This window comes from Prionailurus viverrinus, chromosome B1 (genome assembly GCF_022837055.1).
Source record: "Prionailurus viverrinus isolate Anna chromosome B1, UM_Priviv_1.0, whole genome shotgun sequence".
Classification (NCBI taxonomy): domain Eukaryota; kingdom Metazoa; phylum Chordata; class Mammalia; order Carnivora; family Felidae; genus Prionailurus; species Prionailurus viverrinus.
This window is the reverse complement of record NC_062564.1, coordinates 61,477,880-61,497,730: the sequence shown is the minus strand read 5'-3', so window position 1 is coordinate 61,497,730 and position 19,851 is coordinate 61,477,880. Positions and strand designations below refer to the sequence as shown.

Genomic DNA, 19,851 nt, shown 5'->3' with positions numbered 1-19,851 from the left:
TCTGAGAGCTGCCATCACAAAGTACCACAAACTGTGTGACTGAAGACAACAGAAATTTATTCTCTCACATTTCTGAAAGCTTGAAGTCTGAAATCAAGGTGTCAGAAGTACTGGTGCCTTCTTGCATACTCAGAGGGAGAATCTACTCCACATGTCTCCTAGCTTCTGGTGACTGTTGCCAATTCTTGGTGTTTCTTGGTTTCTGGCAGCATAAATCCAATCTCTGCTCCAGGGTCCCACGGCCCTCTCCTATGTGTCTATCTGTTAGTTTGTTCTTCTTCTTCTTTTTTTAGTTTTTTTTTTCATGGTTTTACTTATTTTTGAGACAGAGAGAGACAGAGCATGAGCAGGGGAGGGGCAGAAAGAGAGGGAGACACAGAATCTGAAGCAGGCTCCAGGCTCTGAGCTGTCAGCACAGAGCCCAACGTGAGGCTCGAACTCACGGACCGCGGGATCATGACCTGAGCCAAAGTCAGACGTTTAACTGACTGAGCCACCCAGGCGTCCCTATTTTTTTTTAATGTTTTTATTTTGTTCTTAATTTGTTCTTCTTTTTATAAGGACCTCAGCCATGTTGGATTACTGTTCATCCTAAATTAGTATGTCATCTTAATTTGATTATAGCTACAAAGACTCTATTTTCAAATAAGCTCACATTTACATGTATGAGGGGGCTAGGCCTTCAACATAATCTTGTTGAGGCACACAATTCAACCCATACTACTGACTCTTAGCTTGTAAGAGACAATAGTCATTAAAATCTAATAATGAGAGCCTTGCTAATAGAAACAGTTTACTTCTAGGACTAACAGCAGATTACACACACACACACACACACACACACACACACATATACATATAAAATTGTGTGTGTGTGTGTGTGTGTGTGTGTGTGTGTGCGTGTGTGTATAAAAGCTCTATTTTCTTCTCAAAGTTTTCGATTTAAAATGGGTTGGGGATATAAATTTATGCATAGGTGCGGTTCCTACCTTCATTTACTACAAAATAGTGCTCAAAATTTACACAAAATTTGCAGTATAGAGTGTCAAAACTAAGCAGGAATTTATATGGTCATTCATTCCTTGTTTGATGGAAATTCCTTTTTTTTATGATTACATAAATTTTTTTTATATATGAAATTTATTGTCAAATTGGTTTCCATACAACACCCAGTGCTCATCCCAAAGGATGCCCTCCTCAATACCCATCACCCACCCTCTCCTCCCTGCCACCCCCCATCAACCCTCAGTTTGTTCTCAGTTTTTAACAGTCTCTTATGCTTTGGCTCTCTCCCACTCTAACCTCTTTTTTTTTTTTTTTCCTTCCCCTCCCCCATGGGTTCCTGTTAAGTTTCTCAGGATCCACATAAGAGTGAAACCATATGGTATCTGTCTTTCTCTGTATGGCTTATTTCACTTAGCATCACACTCTCCAGTTCCATCCACGTTGCTACAAAAGGCCATATTTCATTTTTTCTCATTGCCACGTAATATTCCATTGTGTATATAAACCACAATTTCTTTATCCATTCATCAGTTGATGGACATTTAGGCTCTTTCCATAATTTGGCTATTGTTGAGAGTGCTGCTATGAACATTGGGGTACAAGTGGCCCTATGCATCAGTACTCCTGTATCCCTTGGATATATTCCTAGCAGTTCTATTGCTGGGTCATAGGGTAGGTCTATTTTTAATTTTCTGAGGAACCTCCACACTGCTTTCCAGAGTGGCTGCACCAGTTTTCATTCCCACCAACAGTGCAAGAGGGTTCCCGTTTCTCCACATCCTCTCCAGCATCTATAGTCTCCTGATTTGTTCATTTTGGCCACTCTGACTGGCGTGAGGTGATACCTGAGTGTGGTTTTGATTTGTTATTTCCCTGATACAGAGCGACGCTGAACATCTTTTCATGTGCCTGTTGGCCATCCGGATGTCTTCTTTAGAGAAGTGTCTATTCATGTTTTCTGCCCATTTCTTCACTGGGTTATTTGTTTTTCAGGTGTGGAGTTTGGTGAGCTCTTTATAGATTTTGGATACTAGCCCTTTGTCCGATATGTCATTTGCAAATGTCTTTTCCCATTCCGTTGGTTGCCTTTTAGTTTTGTTGGTTGTTTCCTTTGCTGTGCAGAAGCTTTTTATCTTCATAAGGTCTCAGTAATTCACTTTTGCTTTTAATTCCCTTGCCTTTGGGGATGTGTCGAGTAAGAGATTGCTACGGCTGAGGTCAGAGAGGTCTTTTCCTGCTTTCTCCTCTAAGGTTTTGATGGTTTCATGTCTCACATTCAGGTCCTTTATCCATTTTGAGTTTATTTTTGTGAATGGTGTGAGAAAGTGGTCTAGTTTCAACCTTCTGCATGTTGCTGTCCAGTTCTCCCAGCACCATTTGTTAAAGAGGCTGTCTTTTTTCCATTGGATATTCTTACCTTCTTTGTCAAAGATGAGTTGGCCATACTTTTGTGGGTCTAGTTCTGGGGTTTCTATTCTATTCCATTGGTCTATGTGTCTGTTTTTGTGCCAATACCATGCTGTCTTGATGATGACAGCTTTGTAGTAGAGGCTAAAGTCTGGGATTGTGATGCCTCTTGCTTTGGTCTTCTTCAAAATTACTTTGGCTATTCGGGGCCTTTTGTGGTTCCATATGAATTTTAGGATTGCTTGTTCTAGTTTCAAGAAGAATGCTGGTGCAATTTTGATTGGGATTGCATTGAATGTGTAGATAGCTTTGGGTAGTATTGACATTTTGACAATATTTATTCTTCTAATCCATGATCAGGGAATGTCTTTCCATTTCTTTAAATCTTCTTCAATTACCTTCATAAGCTTTCTATAGTTTTCAGCATACAGATCCTTTACATCTTTGGTTAGATTTATTCCTAGGTATTTTATGCTTCTTGGTGCAATTGTGAATGGGATCAGTTTCTTTATTTGTCTTTCTGTTGCTTCATTGTTAGTGTATAAGAATGCAACTGATTTCTGTACATTGATTTTGTATCCTGCAACTTTGCTGAATTCCTGTATCAGTTCTAGCAGACTTTTGGTGGAGTCTATCGGATTTTCCATGTATATCATGTCATCTGCAAAAAGCGAAAGCTTGACTTCATCTTTGCCAATTTTGATGCCTTTGATTTCCTTTTGTTGTCTGATTGCTGATGCTAGAACTTCCAGCACTATGTTAAACAGCAGCGGTGAGAGTGGGCATCCTTGTCGTGTTCCTGATCTCAGGGAAAAAGCTTTCAGTTTTTCCCCGTTGAGGATGATGTTAGCTGTGGGCTTTTCATAAATGGCTTTTATGATGTTTAAGTATGTTCCTTCTATCCCGACTTTCTCAAGGGTTTTTATTAAGAAAGGGTGCTGGATTTTGTCAAAGGCCTTTTCTGCATCGATTGACAGGATCATATGGTTCTTCTCTTTTTTTTTTTTTGTTAATGTGATGTATCACGTTGATTGATTTGCGAATGTTGAACCAGCCCTGCATCCCAGGAATGAATCCCACTTGATCATGGTGAATAATTCTTTTTATATGCCATTGAATTCGATTTGCTAGTATCTTATTGAGAATTTTTGCATCCATATTCATCAGGGATATTGGCCTGTAGTTCTCTTTTTTTACTGGGTCTCTGTCTGCTTTAGGAATCAAAGTAATACTGGCTTCATAGAATGAGTCTGGAAGTTTTCCTTCCCTTTCTATTTCTTGGAATAGCTTGAGAAGGATAGGTATTATATCTGCTTGAAACGTCTGGTAGAACTCCCCTGGGAAGTCATCTGGTCCTGGACTCTTATTTGTTGGGAGATTTTTGATAACCGATTCAATTTCTTCGCTGGTTATGGGTCTGTTCAAGCTTTCTATTTCCTCCTGATTGAGTTTTGGAAGAGTGTGGGTGTTCAGGAATTTGTCCATTTCTTCCAGGTTGTCCAATTTGTTGGCATATAATTTTTCATAGTATTCCCTGATAATTGTTTGTATCTCTGAGGGATTCGTTGTAATAATTCCATTTTCATTCATGATTTTATCTATTTGGGTCATCTCCCTTTTCTTTTTGAGAAGCCTGGCTAGAGGTTTGTCAATTTTGTTTATTTTTTCAAAAAACCAACTCTTGGTTTCCTTGATCTGCTCTACAGTTTTTTTAGATTCTATATTGTTTATTTCTGCTCTGATCTTTATTATTTCTCTTCTTCTGCTGGGTTTGGGCTGTCTTTGCTGTTCTGCTTCTATTTCCTTTAGGTGTGCTGTTAGATTTTGTATTTGGGATTTTTCTTGTTTCTTGAGATAGGCCTGGATTGCAATGTATTTTCCTCTCAGGACTGCCTTCGCTGCGTCCCAAAGCGTTTGGATTGTTGTATTTTCATTTTCGTTTGTTTCCATATATTTTTTAATTTCTTCTCTAATTACCTGGTTGACCCACTCATTCGTTAATAGGGTGTTCTTTAACCTCCATGCTTTTGGAGGTTTTCCAGACTTTTTCCTGTGGTTGATTTCAAGCTTCATAGCATTGTGGTCTGAAAGTATGCATGTTATAATTTCAATTCTGGTAAACTTATGAAGGGCTGTTTTGTGACCCAGTATATGATATATCTTAGAGAATGTTCCATGTGCACTCGAGAAGAAAGTATATTCTTTTGCTTTGGGATGCAGAGTTCTAAATATATCTGTCAAGTCCATCTGATCCAATGTCTCATTCAGGGCCCTTGTTTCTTTATTGACCGTGTGTCTAGATGATCTATCCATTTCTGTAAGTGGGGTGTTAAAGTCCCCTGCAATTACCACATTCTTATCAATAAGGTTGCTTATGTTTATGAGTAATTGTTTTATATATTTGGGGGCTCTGGTATTCGGCGCAGAGACATTTATAATTGTTAGCTCTTCCTGGTGGATAGACCCTGTAACTATTATGTAATGTCCTTCTTCATCTCTTGTTACAGCCTTTAAAGTCTAGTTTGTCTGATATAAGTATGGCTACTCCAGCTTTCTTTTGGCTTCCAGTAGCATGATAAATAGTTCTCCATCCCCTCACTCTCAATCTAAAGGTGTCCTCAGGTCTAAAATGAGTCTCTTGTAGACAGCAAATAGATGGGTCTTGTTTTTTTATCCATTCTGATACCCTATGTCTTTTGGTTGGCGCATTTAATCCATTTACATTCAGTGTTATTATAGAAAGATACGGGTTTAGAGTCATTGTGATGTCTGTATGTTTTATGCTTGTAGTGATGTCTCTGGGACTTTGTCTCACAGGGTCCCCCTTAGGATCTCTTGTGGGGCTGGTTTAGTGGTGACAAATTCCTTCCGTTTTTGTTTGTTTGGGAAGACCTTTATCTCTCCTTCTATTCTAAATGACAGACTTGCTGGATAGAGGATTCTTGGCTGCATATTTTTTCTGTCTAGCACCCTGAAAATCTCGTGCCAATTCTTTCTGGCCTGCCAAGTTTCAAAAGAGAGATCAGTCACGAGTCTTATAGGTCTCCCCTTATATGTGAGGGCACGTTTACCCCTTGCTGCTTTCAGAATTTTCTCTTTATCCTTGTATTTTGCCAGTTTCACTATGATATGTCGTGCAGAAGATCGATTCAAGTTACGTCTGAAGGGAGTTCTCTGTGCCTCTTGGCTTTCAATGCCTTTTTCCTTCCCCAGTTCAGGGAAGTTCTCAGCTATGATTTCTTCAAGTACCCCTTCAGCACCTTTCCCTCTCTCTTCCTCCTCTGGGATACCAATTATGCGTATATTATTTCTTTTTAGTGTATCACTTAGTTCTCTAATTTTCCCCTCATACTCCTGGATTTTTTTATCTCTCTTTTTCTCAGCTTCCTCTTTTTCCATAACTTTATCTTCTAGTTCACCTATTCTCTCCTCTGCCTCTTCAATCCGAGCCGTGGTGGTTTCCATTTTGTTATGCATTTCGTTTAAAGCGTTTTTCAGCTCCTCATGACTGTTCCTTAGTCTCTTGATCTCTGTAGCAAGAGATTCTCTGCTGTCCTCTATACTGTTTTCAAGCCCAGCGATTAATTTTATGACTATTATTCTAAATTCACTTTCTGTTATATTATTTAAATCCTTTTTGATCAGCTCATTAGCTGTTGTTATTTCCTGGAGATTCTTCTGAGGGGAATTCTTTCGCTTGGTCATTTTGGATAGTCCCTGGCGTGGTGAGGACCTGCAGGGCACTTCCCCTGTGCTGTGGTGTATAACTGGAGTTGGTGGGCGGGGCCGCAGTCAGACCTGATGTCTGCCCCCAGCCCACCGCTGGGGCCACAGTCAGACTGGTGTGTGCCGTCTCTTCCCCTCTCCTAGGGGCGGGATTCACTGTGGGGTGGCGTGGCCTGTCTGGGCTACTTGCACACTGCCAGGCTTGTGATGCTGGGGATCTGGCGTATTAGCTGGGGTGGGTAGGCAAGGTGCACAGGGGCAGGAGGGGCAGGCTTAGCTTGCTTCTCCTTAGGTGATCCACTTCAGGAGGGGCCCCTCTTCCATGGGCCTCTCGTCTCCGCTTGGCTCAGGCGACTCTGTTCTGCTAATCCTCTCGCAGTTTTCTGGGTTATTTAGGCAGGTGTAGGTGGAATCTAAGTGATCAGCACGACGCGTGGTGAGCCCAGCGTCCTCCTATGCCGCCATCTTCCTTCATTTTCCACTGGAAATTCCTTTTTAAATTCCAGTATAGTTAACATATGCTGTATAACATACAGTGCTATATTATTTTCGGGTATACAATAAAGTGAGTCAACACTTTCATACCCTACTCAGTGCTCATCATGAAAAATGTGCTCTCTTAATCCCTTTCACGGATTTCATCCATCCCCACCTCCCCTCTGGTAACCATCAGCTTGTTCTCTATAGTTAAGAGTCTGGTTTTGGGTTGTCTCTTTTTTGATAAGAATTCTTAACATTTTAGAGTGTTGTTGAGAAAAAAAAAGTTACAGTTTGCAAAATTCTTAAAAGATACACCCGAACTAGCTATAAACTAGCTATAAATCCAGTTATTAATATGCCACAGAAAAGAGAAAATATTTTTTAAATCTGTGAAATATATATATCACAGTGTTATGCAAACAGTTAAGATGTTTGGAACCTAAACAACAGCCTATGAGTTTTCTTACATATCCTCTTCACTGCCTCTTTATTAACTATCTCTTGAGAGCCTTCAGGGTTTAAGTTAAATGTTAATCTGCAAACATTACCTTTGGCCTTGGGTTAATTAACTTATCCAAATTTGAAGGGCTATAAATAGTACAGCCCAGACTCAAACCCAATACTACCTGATTTCCAAGCCCATAAAACTTTCGTAAAATAATGTTGCCTCCTGTCCTGCATTAAAGTTTGGACTTTTAAACATGTTGTTGCCTATCTTGCACTAATATTTATTTTAACTTCTAAATGTTCTGTATGTAACTGGATATACAACCATCTCCACTGCAGAATGGCCATAATTAGTTTGTGTTTATAATGATGGTTAAAAGTAGTAAGTAAGGGGCCCCTCGGTGGCTCAGTCACTTGAATATCCGACTCTTGATTTCAGCTCAGGTCATGATTCCAGGGTCGGGGAATCAAGACCTGCATTAGGTTCTGTGCTGAGGGCGAAGTCTAAGATTCTCTCTCTCTCTCCTACTATGTCTCTCTCCCTCTGCCCCTTCCCTATTGGTGCTTTCTCTTTCTTTCTCTCTCTCTCTAAAAAAAATAGTAAGTAATAATTTTATACTGTAATGGGAAGGCACAGGACTAGGTGATAAATGATGTAAAGTTAAGTAACTATGAAGTTAACAATAGCAAGCCCCATTCTTCCAATCATATGAAACTGGATCATATGAAACATATAAGAACATTGTAAAATGTACAAACCTAATAAAAACTAACTGATATTCAGTCAGCCAGCTATATGCTGATGATAAAGCATTTTAAAATAAATTTGATAAAGTTGCTAACCACATTTTCTCCAAATATTATTCTAAAATGTTACTTTTGCCAAGTTCTCTTGAAAAGTAAATTAATCCTTCTAATGAAAAACTGCTACTCTTTTTAAAAAGTAATATGAATAAAAATTATTGGCAGAACTGTTACATGTCAACCTTTATATTCAAAGATGTATTCATTAACATGACATTAACAGGACTTAGAGAATACCAGAAAAATAAAACTTAGGGACTACAAGAAAGCTTTGAAATCATTCTCTGTAAACTTCTCATTTTATTTTTTTAAACTTTTTTTAATGTTTGTTTATTTATTTATTTATTTATTTATTTAGAGAAAGAGAAAGACTGTGAGTCAGGGAGGGGCAGAGAGGGAGACGCAGAATCTGAAGCAGGCTCCAGGCTCTGAGCTGTCTGCACAGAGCCTAATGAAGGGCTGGAACCCAGGAACCACAAGATCAGGACCTGAGCCGAAGTTGAAGTCGGATACTTAACAAAATGAGCCACCCAGGCACCCCTGCAAACTTTCGTTTTAAAGATCAGAAATTAGAAGCCAAATTGCATTGGATTAAATGATCTTGTGCAAAGTTACACTAAGTGGAAGGAATTCAATCCTTCTTTTTAGTGGCAACAGCAACCTCTTTAAGAAGTTTAACTTGAAGTTGCGATGAATAATCATGGAAATAGCTAGATTCCCCCCCCCCCATGCCGCATAAAAGCTGATTCAAGTCATGATTCAGAGAAGCCTCAGAATTTGGAATCAAATGAAATAGATATGAATTCTGGTTCTTACTCTGAATAGCTGTATGATCATGGGCAAATTATTTTCATTCACTAAACATCAATTTTCTCCCTCAGTGTAATGGGAGCATGGAAAGGAATAAAAATGGGAGCAAAATAAAAGCAATAAAAATGAAAGTTCATATTGAGAATTGGGTGAGATAAAAGCTAAATGCTCATAGTATGTAGTAAGTCTTCAACAAATGGCAGCCTTTTTTAGACACTTGAAAATTACACTTTAACAAAGTGAGCTAAATTAGTAGGCTGTTTTGTTATTAAACCATTAATAAATGAACAGAAACAACAAAAACATGTTAGAAAACAACAAGATTAGTATCTAGATCTGAATACTAATTTCAATTGCATTTATGAATATTGATGTAACCTGAGCAAACAAAACCCAAATTACTTCCAGTTTCTTCATGTGTTACAATTAACAACAGTCTTACTCCCCTTGTAAACTTTGAAAGATTTTGTGTGTGAGTGAAGGTCAAATGAAACAATGTACATGAAAATCCTGGGAAAATGCTCTTTAAAGAAGTCAAATTGCTGTCAATAAACTAAATAATAAATGTAAATTATAACTTAAACACAATAAAGTATAACTTCTTCAAAAATCAGTATTGTATCAAATAACCAAACTCATCTGCTTGTATTTGAATGAGCCAAAATCATACTCAAATTCCCATTCTTCCACTCATTAAGCTTTTCTTTAGTCATTTAATTAGATATAGCAGATGTAGTAATAAATATCTCAAAGTAACAGATAATGCAATGTATTTGCTACTTGTAGCATTGGGAATAAAAACAAGGAATACAATAAGGAGTTACGTAACTTTTTTTTTTAACTTAAGCTCAGAACAGGTCGAGAACGAATGCATTTGTTGGAGAGTTTGTGAGAAGTAGAAAGTACAGGGAAAGAATCCACTCCTTGAGCTGACAATGCAGTGGGCAAGGTATGAAGTTATGTACACAAAATACTCCCCAGGTGAGTTTGAGGAGTGGCTTGATTATAATATCCCTGATCTACCAACATATCCAAAATTAATATGTGGAAGGAAAAATAATCCATATTTAAGAGCTTTTCATACTTAAAACACCTTCTATAAAGTAAAATAATATTTTTCTTAAGATTAAAAAGATGGGCTCGCATATAATCAGAAATAATCAAGTGGTTCTGAACACGTACACAGAATTTCTAGATAAAATGGGCAAACAGTTGATGGTTTATTTCCTGATGCTTTGAAAGGGTTGCAGTCTGAAATACCTAAAGGGCAAGCAAATTATGCAAATAAGTGATGTGAATTCTCATTTACTACTAGAGGGAATGCAAAACGGTACAGCCACTTTGGTAGACAGTTTGGCAGTTTCTTACATAAATAAACATACACTCACCATATGTTTCAGCAATCACACTTCTTGGTATTTATCCAATTGAATTGAAAACTTATGTCCACAAAAAAAAAAAAAACCTGCACACAGTTGATTATAGCAGCTTTATTCATAATTGCCAAAACTTAGGAGCAACCAAGAAGTCCTTCAGTAGGTGCATGAATACATAAACTGTGTGGAATATTATTCAATGCTAAAATGAAATGAGTTATCGAGCCATGAAAATACACGGAGGAAACTTAATGCATACTGGGAGTGAACAAAGTCAGTCTGGAAAGGCTACACATGGCATGACTCCAACTATATGACATCCTAGAAAAGGCACAACTATGGAGACAGTAAAATGATCAGTGATTGCCAGTGGTTAGGGGAAGGGAGGGATGAATCGGTAGAGCACAGAGGATTTTAGAGCAGTAAATACACTCTATGATACCGTAATGACAGATTCGTGTCTTTCTACATTTGTCTAAACCTACACAATGTATAACACCATGACAATGACATCAACTGGGGACATTAGGTGATTACGATGTGTCTGTGCAGGTCCCTTATTCTGGTGGAGGATGTTGACAATGGGGAAGACTGTGTATGTGTCCGGGCAAAGGGGGTATGTGGGAATCTCTGCTCAATTTTGCTATAAATTTAAAATGGCCTGAAAAATGAAGTCTATTTTTAAAAAGCCTTAGTAATATCTTTATTATTTAAAGTTAAAAAAGTAATAATAAAGCAAAGGAGACTTTCTGATATTACTATTTTACGAAGTCTGTTTTTTAATTGTATAAAATTGAGTTTTATATTAACAATTGGAAAAGCTGGAAAAACAAAATATGAATTATTGATTCCACCACTGGTATTCTTTCTCAGCATACACATGTGCCACATACAAGCCTAATACATCTCATTATGTTAATTACAAAACTGTAAGTTATGTTACTTAATATGGTAAAGCAACAGTTTGTTTCACTCAAAGTCTTAAAAAATACAAATTCCTTCAAACGTGTCAAGGACGATAAATTTTTCATAAAAACTCTCAAAGTAACTATTGTTCAGGAGTATTGAGTCCAATAACTTATAGGGCCATTCTGATTATTGAAATACTACATAGAATGAACAAATTCCTATGTTAGGACAAAACGTGTTTTCAAATGCATAAAAGCAGTAAAAGCTTACTTATTTCATTCAGAAGAAATAGGAGCGAGAGAAGGAAAAGCACTTACTGAACATTTCACATATTACTGAATGCATAGGTTTTGCAAAATTTTTTATTCAGTTTCACAACTATGTGAATTAGGAATTTACTATTATATTGTTTCACAACTATGTGAATTAGGAACTTACTCATATTAAGGGAAAACAACTCTATAATGGTGAAATTACTTGCATAAGGTAATATAGCCTGTATTGCCATAATAGTGATTTAAACTCATGTCTAGATAACCCAGTCAAATGCCTACTCAATTCTCCTGCCTATCAACCATTTACTTCAGCTATGTCATGCAATTAATGCACAAAGGAGGAAAGCCTGGTAGAATTATCAAGAAATATGCTTAAGAGGAGAGAAAAAAAATATCTAGGACCAAATAGCAAAACTGCCAATCTATAAAAAAAGTATTTATGAAATGTTAGAACTGAAAGAAACTGTGGCTAATGTGTCTATATGATGAGCAACATAGTATTCTAATCAAAAATTTTTCACTAATTTTAAAATTAATTGATTAATTAACCAATTTAAAGTCTTCTAAAAAGAGTACCATACTGGCTACTTCCAAATATTCAAATAATTTTCATGTAGAAGGCTGAATTTACTCACTCTTGATCAAGAGTACAGGGCCAAGAATTGGACACAAGAAAACAGATTTTAGTTTAAGAAGCAATTTTCAAATATTAAGTGTTTTGTGAAGATGGAACGGCATATCCAAGTGGAAAGTCAAGGCTGGACATAGGAAACAGTTAAGAGGGCAAAAGTCCCTTAACCGTATGAGTGGCTGGACAAAACCACCTCTAAGTTTCAAGGCCTATGCTTTAATGCACTACAAACACATACACTTCTTTTCCACATTTCACATAAGGAAGTGGGGTGAGAATTGTGGCCAGGATATCAGTGAAAAGTAACTTCCAAGAAGGAATTCCTCAGAAGCTTTTGTACATCTTTGAAAGAATTTCTTGTCTCACAGATATGCTGCAAGTTATTCCCAGGCGATAGAAATACACCCCAATGCAACACTTGTACTTATTAGATAACAATTATATAAATGAGTTTAAAAATCTATATTCCTACACTCTGAAAATTAGAATAAAATTTATAAACGCATCCTTTCCTTGTTAGGAGCAATTCTAAATGTGATCCAATGTGTACTTGATGGTTGACCTTTTAGCTACCTATGTTCCCCTGTGTCATTCCTACCATGTCTTTGCATGAAAACGATGTATCTCTGAGTTGAGAAACAGACCAAAAATGTGCATACAGGATGAGCTAAATCTAAAGCCATATTGCATACTGAAAGAGAAAATAGACTTCTAATCCACTAATAAAATTTTAATCCCGGCCACAACACTTAATAGTTTTGTTACCTTTATCAACCCCTCTCAACTTCAGTTTCTTTTGCAAATTAAAGAGTATATCCACTTTTTAAGATTAGTACAATGATTGCCTCATATATAATATCTGACACATAGGAAGTACTTGTTCAGTGGTAATGATGATTTTTATTTTGGGGGGATTTCCTTGATTCCCAAAACCCATTCCTAAACCTGTTTTAGCACCTGTTTCTGGTACCAGATCTGAAAAGGTGACTAGGTTATTTAAAATTCCCTGACATTTGTGGTTGCTTCAAAATAAAGCTATCTGGACAAAAACATCTCTTTGCAAGGCAGCTATGCTCACCACTGTACCACCAACACCAGAAATATCTCTTTGTACTGCAAACAGAATCACTGAGAAGAATTATTTTGATAAGTAATTACTTATACCCTGTGATTCCCCACTGTATCTGCACAAAATAAAAAATGCAGATTTTAAAAGACAAAAACATTCACACTCATTAGGATAGATTGTATTTAAAACACACACACACACACACACACAGAGGCATACACAAAGTGTGCAGGATCAGTCCCAGATCATGCTTTTTACATGAATGTTTAGTAATTTTCATGTGTAGGCAGGACTAAACATTACCTCTCTAGTCAGTGGAAGATTCTTGTTAAAAATATGACTTCCTGGGGCGCCTGGGTAGCTCAGTCGGTTAAGTGTCCGACTTCAGCTCACGTCATGATCTCACAGTCCATGAGTTCAAGTCTCTTGTCAGGCTCTGTGCTGACAGCTCAGAGCCTGGAGCCTGCTTTGGATTCTGTTTCTCCTTCTCTTTCTGCCCCTACCCTGCTCTTGCTCTGTCTCTCTCTGTCTCAAAGAAAATAATAATGAAAACATTAATTTTTTTTTTAATATGACTTCCTGAGTGCCTGGGTGCCTCAGCTGGTTAAATGTCCCACTCTTGTTTTCGGCTCAGGTCATGATCTCAAGGTTCGTGGGATAGAGCTCCATGTCGGGCTCTGCACTGAGAGCAGAGCCTGCTTGGGATTCTTTCGCTCTCCCTCTCTCTCCCTGCCCCACTCATGCTTTCTCTCTCCTTCTATCTCTCTCCCAAAATAAATAAACTTTAGGGGCGCCTGGGTGGCGCAGTCGGTTAAGCGTCCGACTTCAGCCAGGTCACGATCTCACGGTCTGTGAGTTGGAGCCCCGCGTCAGGCTCTGAGCTGATGGCTCAGAGCCTGGAGCCTGTTTCTGATTCTGTGTCTCCTTCTCTCTCTGCCCCTCCCCTGTTCATGCTCTGTCTCTCTCTGTCCCAAAAATAAATAAAAAAAAAACGTTGAAAAAAAAAATGAAAAAAAAAATCAAAATAAATAAACTTTAAACAATATGACTTCCATATGTATCTACTGTTTTTTTTTCAATATTCACAATACTTATTACTCTGTTAGGTTAACAAGGTCTGAGATAAGAATCTGATTTCTTAAAGTCTTTTAAGTATATTTAATCAATCTCTTGCTCTATAAATTTGAGTCATAATTTAGTAACACATAAGGTCATTAAAAGGAAAGAAATATAATTTACCTTCTTAAACACATATGTAGGCGTCTGTGATATGAACCAAATGAAGTATTATTAATCTTCATTTTATCTTGTAAATTAAAAATATAATCCTCTACACAATGCTTATTATCCAATGAATAAAGTAATACTAACACAACAGAGCAATGTACGATTCTGATTCCTATATTTTATGAAATATTCCTATATTTATTTTCCTAGATTGTTGGGTAAAACAAGTTAAATAACGTTCGTGTATTTAAACATTAGAATTTGATAGGAAGAGAAAGTACATTTCTCACTTAGAATCACTATGTAGCTCTTAGGTACTAAACCCAACATAGAGCAAATGAACATGAACTGTTAGTTTCTAAGTTGAATATTATTTTTCTGCAGGTTTTCTAGAGGGCTCCTATAAGCCAAAGTTGCCAACAAGGATAATATAAATAATGTATGATGTAAAATGACATGGTTATTAGCACTTGAATACCTAACAAGTAATTTGTCCAAAATGATACAAAAATACTAAATCAATTCTTGGGAGTTGATCAAATAATGATTCAGATCAATTAACGGTTCGGAATTTACATTTTAAACGATTGAAAGCATTTTTAGAAAATATTATGATCATATAATTATCTTTGCATATTGTCCCCACTGAATCCCAATTCTGAGAACACCAATTCTTCCACTAGAAAAATGCCAAAAGCCCCAAGTGCTCAAACAAAGCAGCATTATGGTACTACCATGCCTCTATTGTGAAGCATGGATCAGACCTACCTATTGTTTCAGACTACTATCAATAAATACCATCTAAGACAATGAAAAACAAAGATCCTCATATAAACAAGTGAAAATTAAAGTCATCTGGGAGAGAGGCAATACCTACATTGTGCAATCCACATATACTATGCCTTAAAAAGTATGCTCGAATATTTTAAGGAGGGAAAGATAAGTCGGTGGTGCATTTTCCAAACACTAGTCTTTCTCAGTTTCAAAAATAATTATAGCCATAATACAATGAATAGCTCTGTTCATCGAAGGGAATAAAAGTTCCGGAGGAAATCTCAACAGCTTTTCCTTTGTAGCCAGAGACTGACTGCAAAGGGATATGTCAGGATGTGACTGTTCGTATATGTGAGATGTTTTGCAAAGGATTGGGAAATTTATGGGGAGCAGATGAAACTCTAATAACTGATCCTGATAACAGAGAAACAATGAATAAGTATATGGCTGAGCATCCCACTGTCCTTCGAAAGAGCTGAGTCTTTGTTCTAACTTTCCACCAATCCTTGCAAGAATGGCTTATATAGATACCAGGTTAGCTGTTCACGCATCTGTCTCTCCTGCCTAGACTCAGCAGTTTAAGTTTAGCAGCGGTCTCCTAGCACACAACTTCTGGAGGAACTTGTGTTGATTTCCATGCCACTAATGAGCCAGTAGAATTCAGGCTGCCCTTTGCACAGAGTTCCAGATTTAGGAAGAAAGCCCCTGACAAGGGTCTGTGAAGTGGCTTAAGTACGCTGATCTGTCGGTAATCACACCCCTCACCCTTCTTTCCATAATCCAGAAATCTGCCTGAGCAGGGGAAATACATCAACAACGTGAAACTGATTCGTCTTGAAATCTCTCAATCTATTTAAATTCAGCATCTTTATTATTAGTCTATTGATTGTAATTCGCTGCCATAGTGGATACCAAGAGGAACAACTCCAAGCCGGATTAGATAGTAAAATTAGGGAAATATACGCAAAGCACATTTTGCTTCCAACTATTTTATCTCCGGGCAACTGGATATCATATACTGGAGAAAATAATTTTTTAATAAAAGGTGATCCTTGTACATATAACACTTTAGTACAAGTAGATTATCTAAGCAACTGACAGGAATTCCTGTAAAAAAAATTCAGTGACTTATCTATTATAAATACAAATTAATCCATGACCAGAAACAATTTTATGTTAATGGCATGAAAGGAAAAAAAACTGGCTTTTTACAACTCTAGCCTATATATTCAAAGAATTTATTGAATTGTTTAAAATGTTTTTCTAGGTTCATCTATGCATTTCTCCTTTAAGTTTGTAACAGTAAACATTAAACCTTCATGTCATATTCAAGAATATACATATCCTCATTAAAACTTCTTTCAATTCTATTCTGTCAACTCATGATTAGCCACACTAATGAATAGAAGTAATGGCATAGGGGAGCTTGGGTGGCTCGGTCAGTTAAGCATCCGACTTTGGCTCAGGCCATGACCTCATCATTCATGGGTTTGAGCCCTGTGTCAGGCTCTACACTGACAGTTCAGAGCCTGGAGCCTGCCTTGGATTTTGTGTCTCCCTCCCTCTCTCTCTGCCCCTCCACTGCTTGTGCTCACTCTCTCTCTCAAAAATAAATAATCTTTAAAAAAAAAAAAAAGTAATGGCACAGAAAATTCCATGTGGAGAAATAAAAAGAAATTTATATTTGGCACCAGTATGCTTTACTTTATTATAAAGCAGAATTTTCCATCACCAAAATAGTTTTACTTAAATTCAGTTGAAACTATTACATTTTCCCCAAACTCTTACTGTTTTAGTGGTAAAATGAAATCGATGTAAAAAACATTCTGACTTATGAAAGGAAACGCACAAGATAAAAAATGTGTCAGGGCGCCTGGGTGGCTCAGTCAGTTAAGCATCTTACTCTTGATTTTGCCTCAGGTCACGATCTCATGGTTCCTGAGTTTGGGCCCCACCTCAGGGTTTCACACTGACAGTGTGGAATCTGCTTGGGTTTCTCTCTCCTGCTCTCTCCGCCCCTCCCCGCCAACAAAGCAAATAAGTAAACTTTAAAAAAAAGAAAATTTGTCACAGTGAAACCACAAGATAAATAAGCTATATATGAACAACCATCTGAGTTTTACCTAGAAGAAAGCTTGTAGCTGCAAATACATGTGTATCTATGCATATGCAAATATATGTATGCTTATTTATGTATGCATGTGCATATTTACGCATATATGTAGAAACGGTTTGGTGATGAGAAATGCCATTTCTGTCATGAAATATTAATATTTTCATGAGTAGTACTTTAATTTCTGCATATTTTCTGGACCAGTCTATTGAAAAGTAAGTAAAATATAATTTAAAATAGATACTGTAAAAATGGTATAATATCAGCATATAAAATATAATGCTAAGATAACTTTTTTCTTCATTCAAGAAATAGGTAAACACCCCCAAAAAGGAAACTGCAGAAAATCAACTTATATTGATGTGATATTGATGTCCATACACCATGAGAAATATATTTAAAAACTACTCATAAAAAGTCATGAATTATTTTATGTTCAAAAATTCAATCATATTTTGAAACTAGTACTTAACAGAAGATCTCTTCCTCATAAAAAAACAAGAAGCATTGAAATCAGCATATCTCAAGCTCTTCTATCCAAATGATGTGAACTATCTATCTTACTCAGAGCTAAATGAGAATAGGATAATTTTTGTCACTCCTCAGTATGGTCTACAGATAGGTTAGTTAATAGGACTGAAAGCCAAAACAAATAGAAAACAAATACATGTATCTCAATCTAACTTTTTTCCATTTTTCTTTTTTTTTCCTTTTGATGCAAAACATCAACTATGCATGTTCAATCAGCCAAAACCCAGGGTCTGATAATCTACAAAATATTGTTTCAAAATCTGGTATTCAAAATAGTATGTCATTATTTCATTTTAATGCTATCATATGAGTGACAGTGTCACATAGTAATTAGGACATGGGTTTCAGGGGTCAGATTGCCTGAATCCAAACCCTGACTCTGCCACTTTGCAGGAATATCATCTTGAGTAGGAGCTCAATAAGTACTTCACCTTCTTCATCTACTTGACAAGGTTGTTGCAAAGATTAAATGAACTAATATACTGAATACTTCGAATAGTGACTGGATATAGGACACTGTATAAATATTAGCTATTATCATGTCATGAGCTTCCCTCTGCCCAATAAATATGATATTTTTGACAAATTAGTAGGCTAAAAACCTCTTTGAAAATGAAACTGAATCAATTTTACCAGGGTTTGGCAGCTGCCTACAGCAATCTTTCCTTCTTCTCCTTTTTTTTTTTCCTTAACAGGCGATAAACTGTAGTTCAACAAATTATCAAACACACACATGCATCTTTATTGTAATTGGATGCACCAAGTATGGCAAATTTAAGTGTTAACATCCATTTCATAGAAAATTCTGATTTTTCAAGGATTATGAGTCCATCATAAAAATTCATTTCCCAAGAAAGCTTGCAGATATAACTCAGTCTGCATGTCATTACGCTTTTTAATTGCCTGTCTTTGAGTACAGTTGGCTTGACTTATATTGTTAACCAAATCCAAAAACAAATTTGTTGAATATAAAATGTAGACTCTACAAATAAATACTCTGGATAATAATAATAATAAAATTACATGAAGTATATAGGAGAAACAAACTAATATTAAAGGGGGGATTGGATATGAATGAGTGTTTCACACTGCAGATTACCATCAATGTTGATGACAGTCCCCAGCTAGGTCCACCCAGGTTGGTTCCCACTCAGAAATCATTCATTACACATATTAAATGACATAGCCAAGTACCCCAAGCTTCCCCTACTAACACATTACAACTCATTCCTAAAAACGATGTCTATTTTGGGGCGCCTGGGTGGCTCAGTTGGTTAAGCATCCGACTTCGGCTCAGGTCATGATCTCACAGTCCATGAGTTTGAGCCCCGCATCGGGCTCTATGCCGACAGCTCAGAGCCTGGAGCCTACCTAGATTCTGTGTCTCCCTCTCCTCTCTCTCTCTCCCCCTCCCCTGCTCACACTCTTTCTTTCTCTCTCTCTCTCTCTCCCTCAAGAATAAGTAAAAGTTAAAAAGAAATTTTAAAAAATGATTTCTATTTTTAAATGGTACTCCTTCAGGAAGTAATATATTTCATAAGGTTACTTCAGTCAATGTAAAGCAGCAATTTCTTTTTTTCCAGACTTTAAAAGGAAGAGTCTCTGGTTCTAATATTACAGAATTTAGCAAACAAATCTAATTACTTATATAGCTTATGACTGCATTGAGCTTGGTGTTTCTATTCTCATGCGCATCTTCCTATCTCATGTATATTTCCTGCTTTTCCTTCTCCAGTACATAAAGAGAAGCACAAACTGTGAGTGGATGTGGGAGAACCTTAGTGTTATATATATAGCTTTTCCTTTTGGGTCTTACTAAGACCCCAGCTGAGTCTAATTATCAGTCTTCTCTGTTTTATGTTTTTTTTAATTATTTTTTAACGTTTATTCGTTTTTTGAGAGACAGAGAGAGCATGAGTAGGGGAGGGGCAGAGAGAGAGGGAGACACAGAATCTGAAGCAGGCTCCAGGCTCTGAGCTGATAGCACAGAGCCCAACGTGGGGCTCGAACTCACAGACCACGAGGTCATAACCTGAGCCAAAGTCCAACGTTTAACCCACTGAGCCACCCAGGTGTCTCAAGTCTGCTCTGTTTTAAATGGAAGTTTTTATTAACTGAAACAGGGACTATAAAGTCATCTGTTTTGAAATCTTGCACAAATAAATCTATATCCTAGTGAATGTGCTTGAATATACTTGAAAACTGGATTAAGTGACTAGTATCAACTAATAAAAATGGGGACGATAAAGTTCAGAAGCCTAAATCAG

General features: G+C 37.0%; 1 protein-coding gene across 3 annotated transcripts in view; it reads right to left on the bottom strand.

Annotated features, from left to right (window-relative positions):
* The window catches only part of SPOCK3 (SPARC (osteonectin), cwcv and kazal like domains proteoglycan 3), a 491,467-nt gene that overhangs the window by 308,050 nt on the left and 163,566 nt on the right, over positions 1-19,851 (bottom strand). The gene's annotated exons all lie outside the window — the stretch shown is intronic.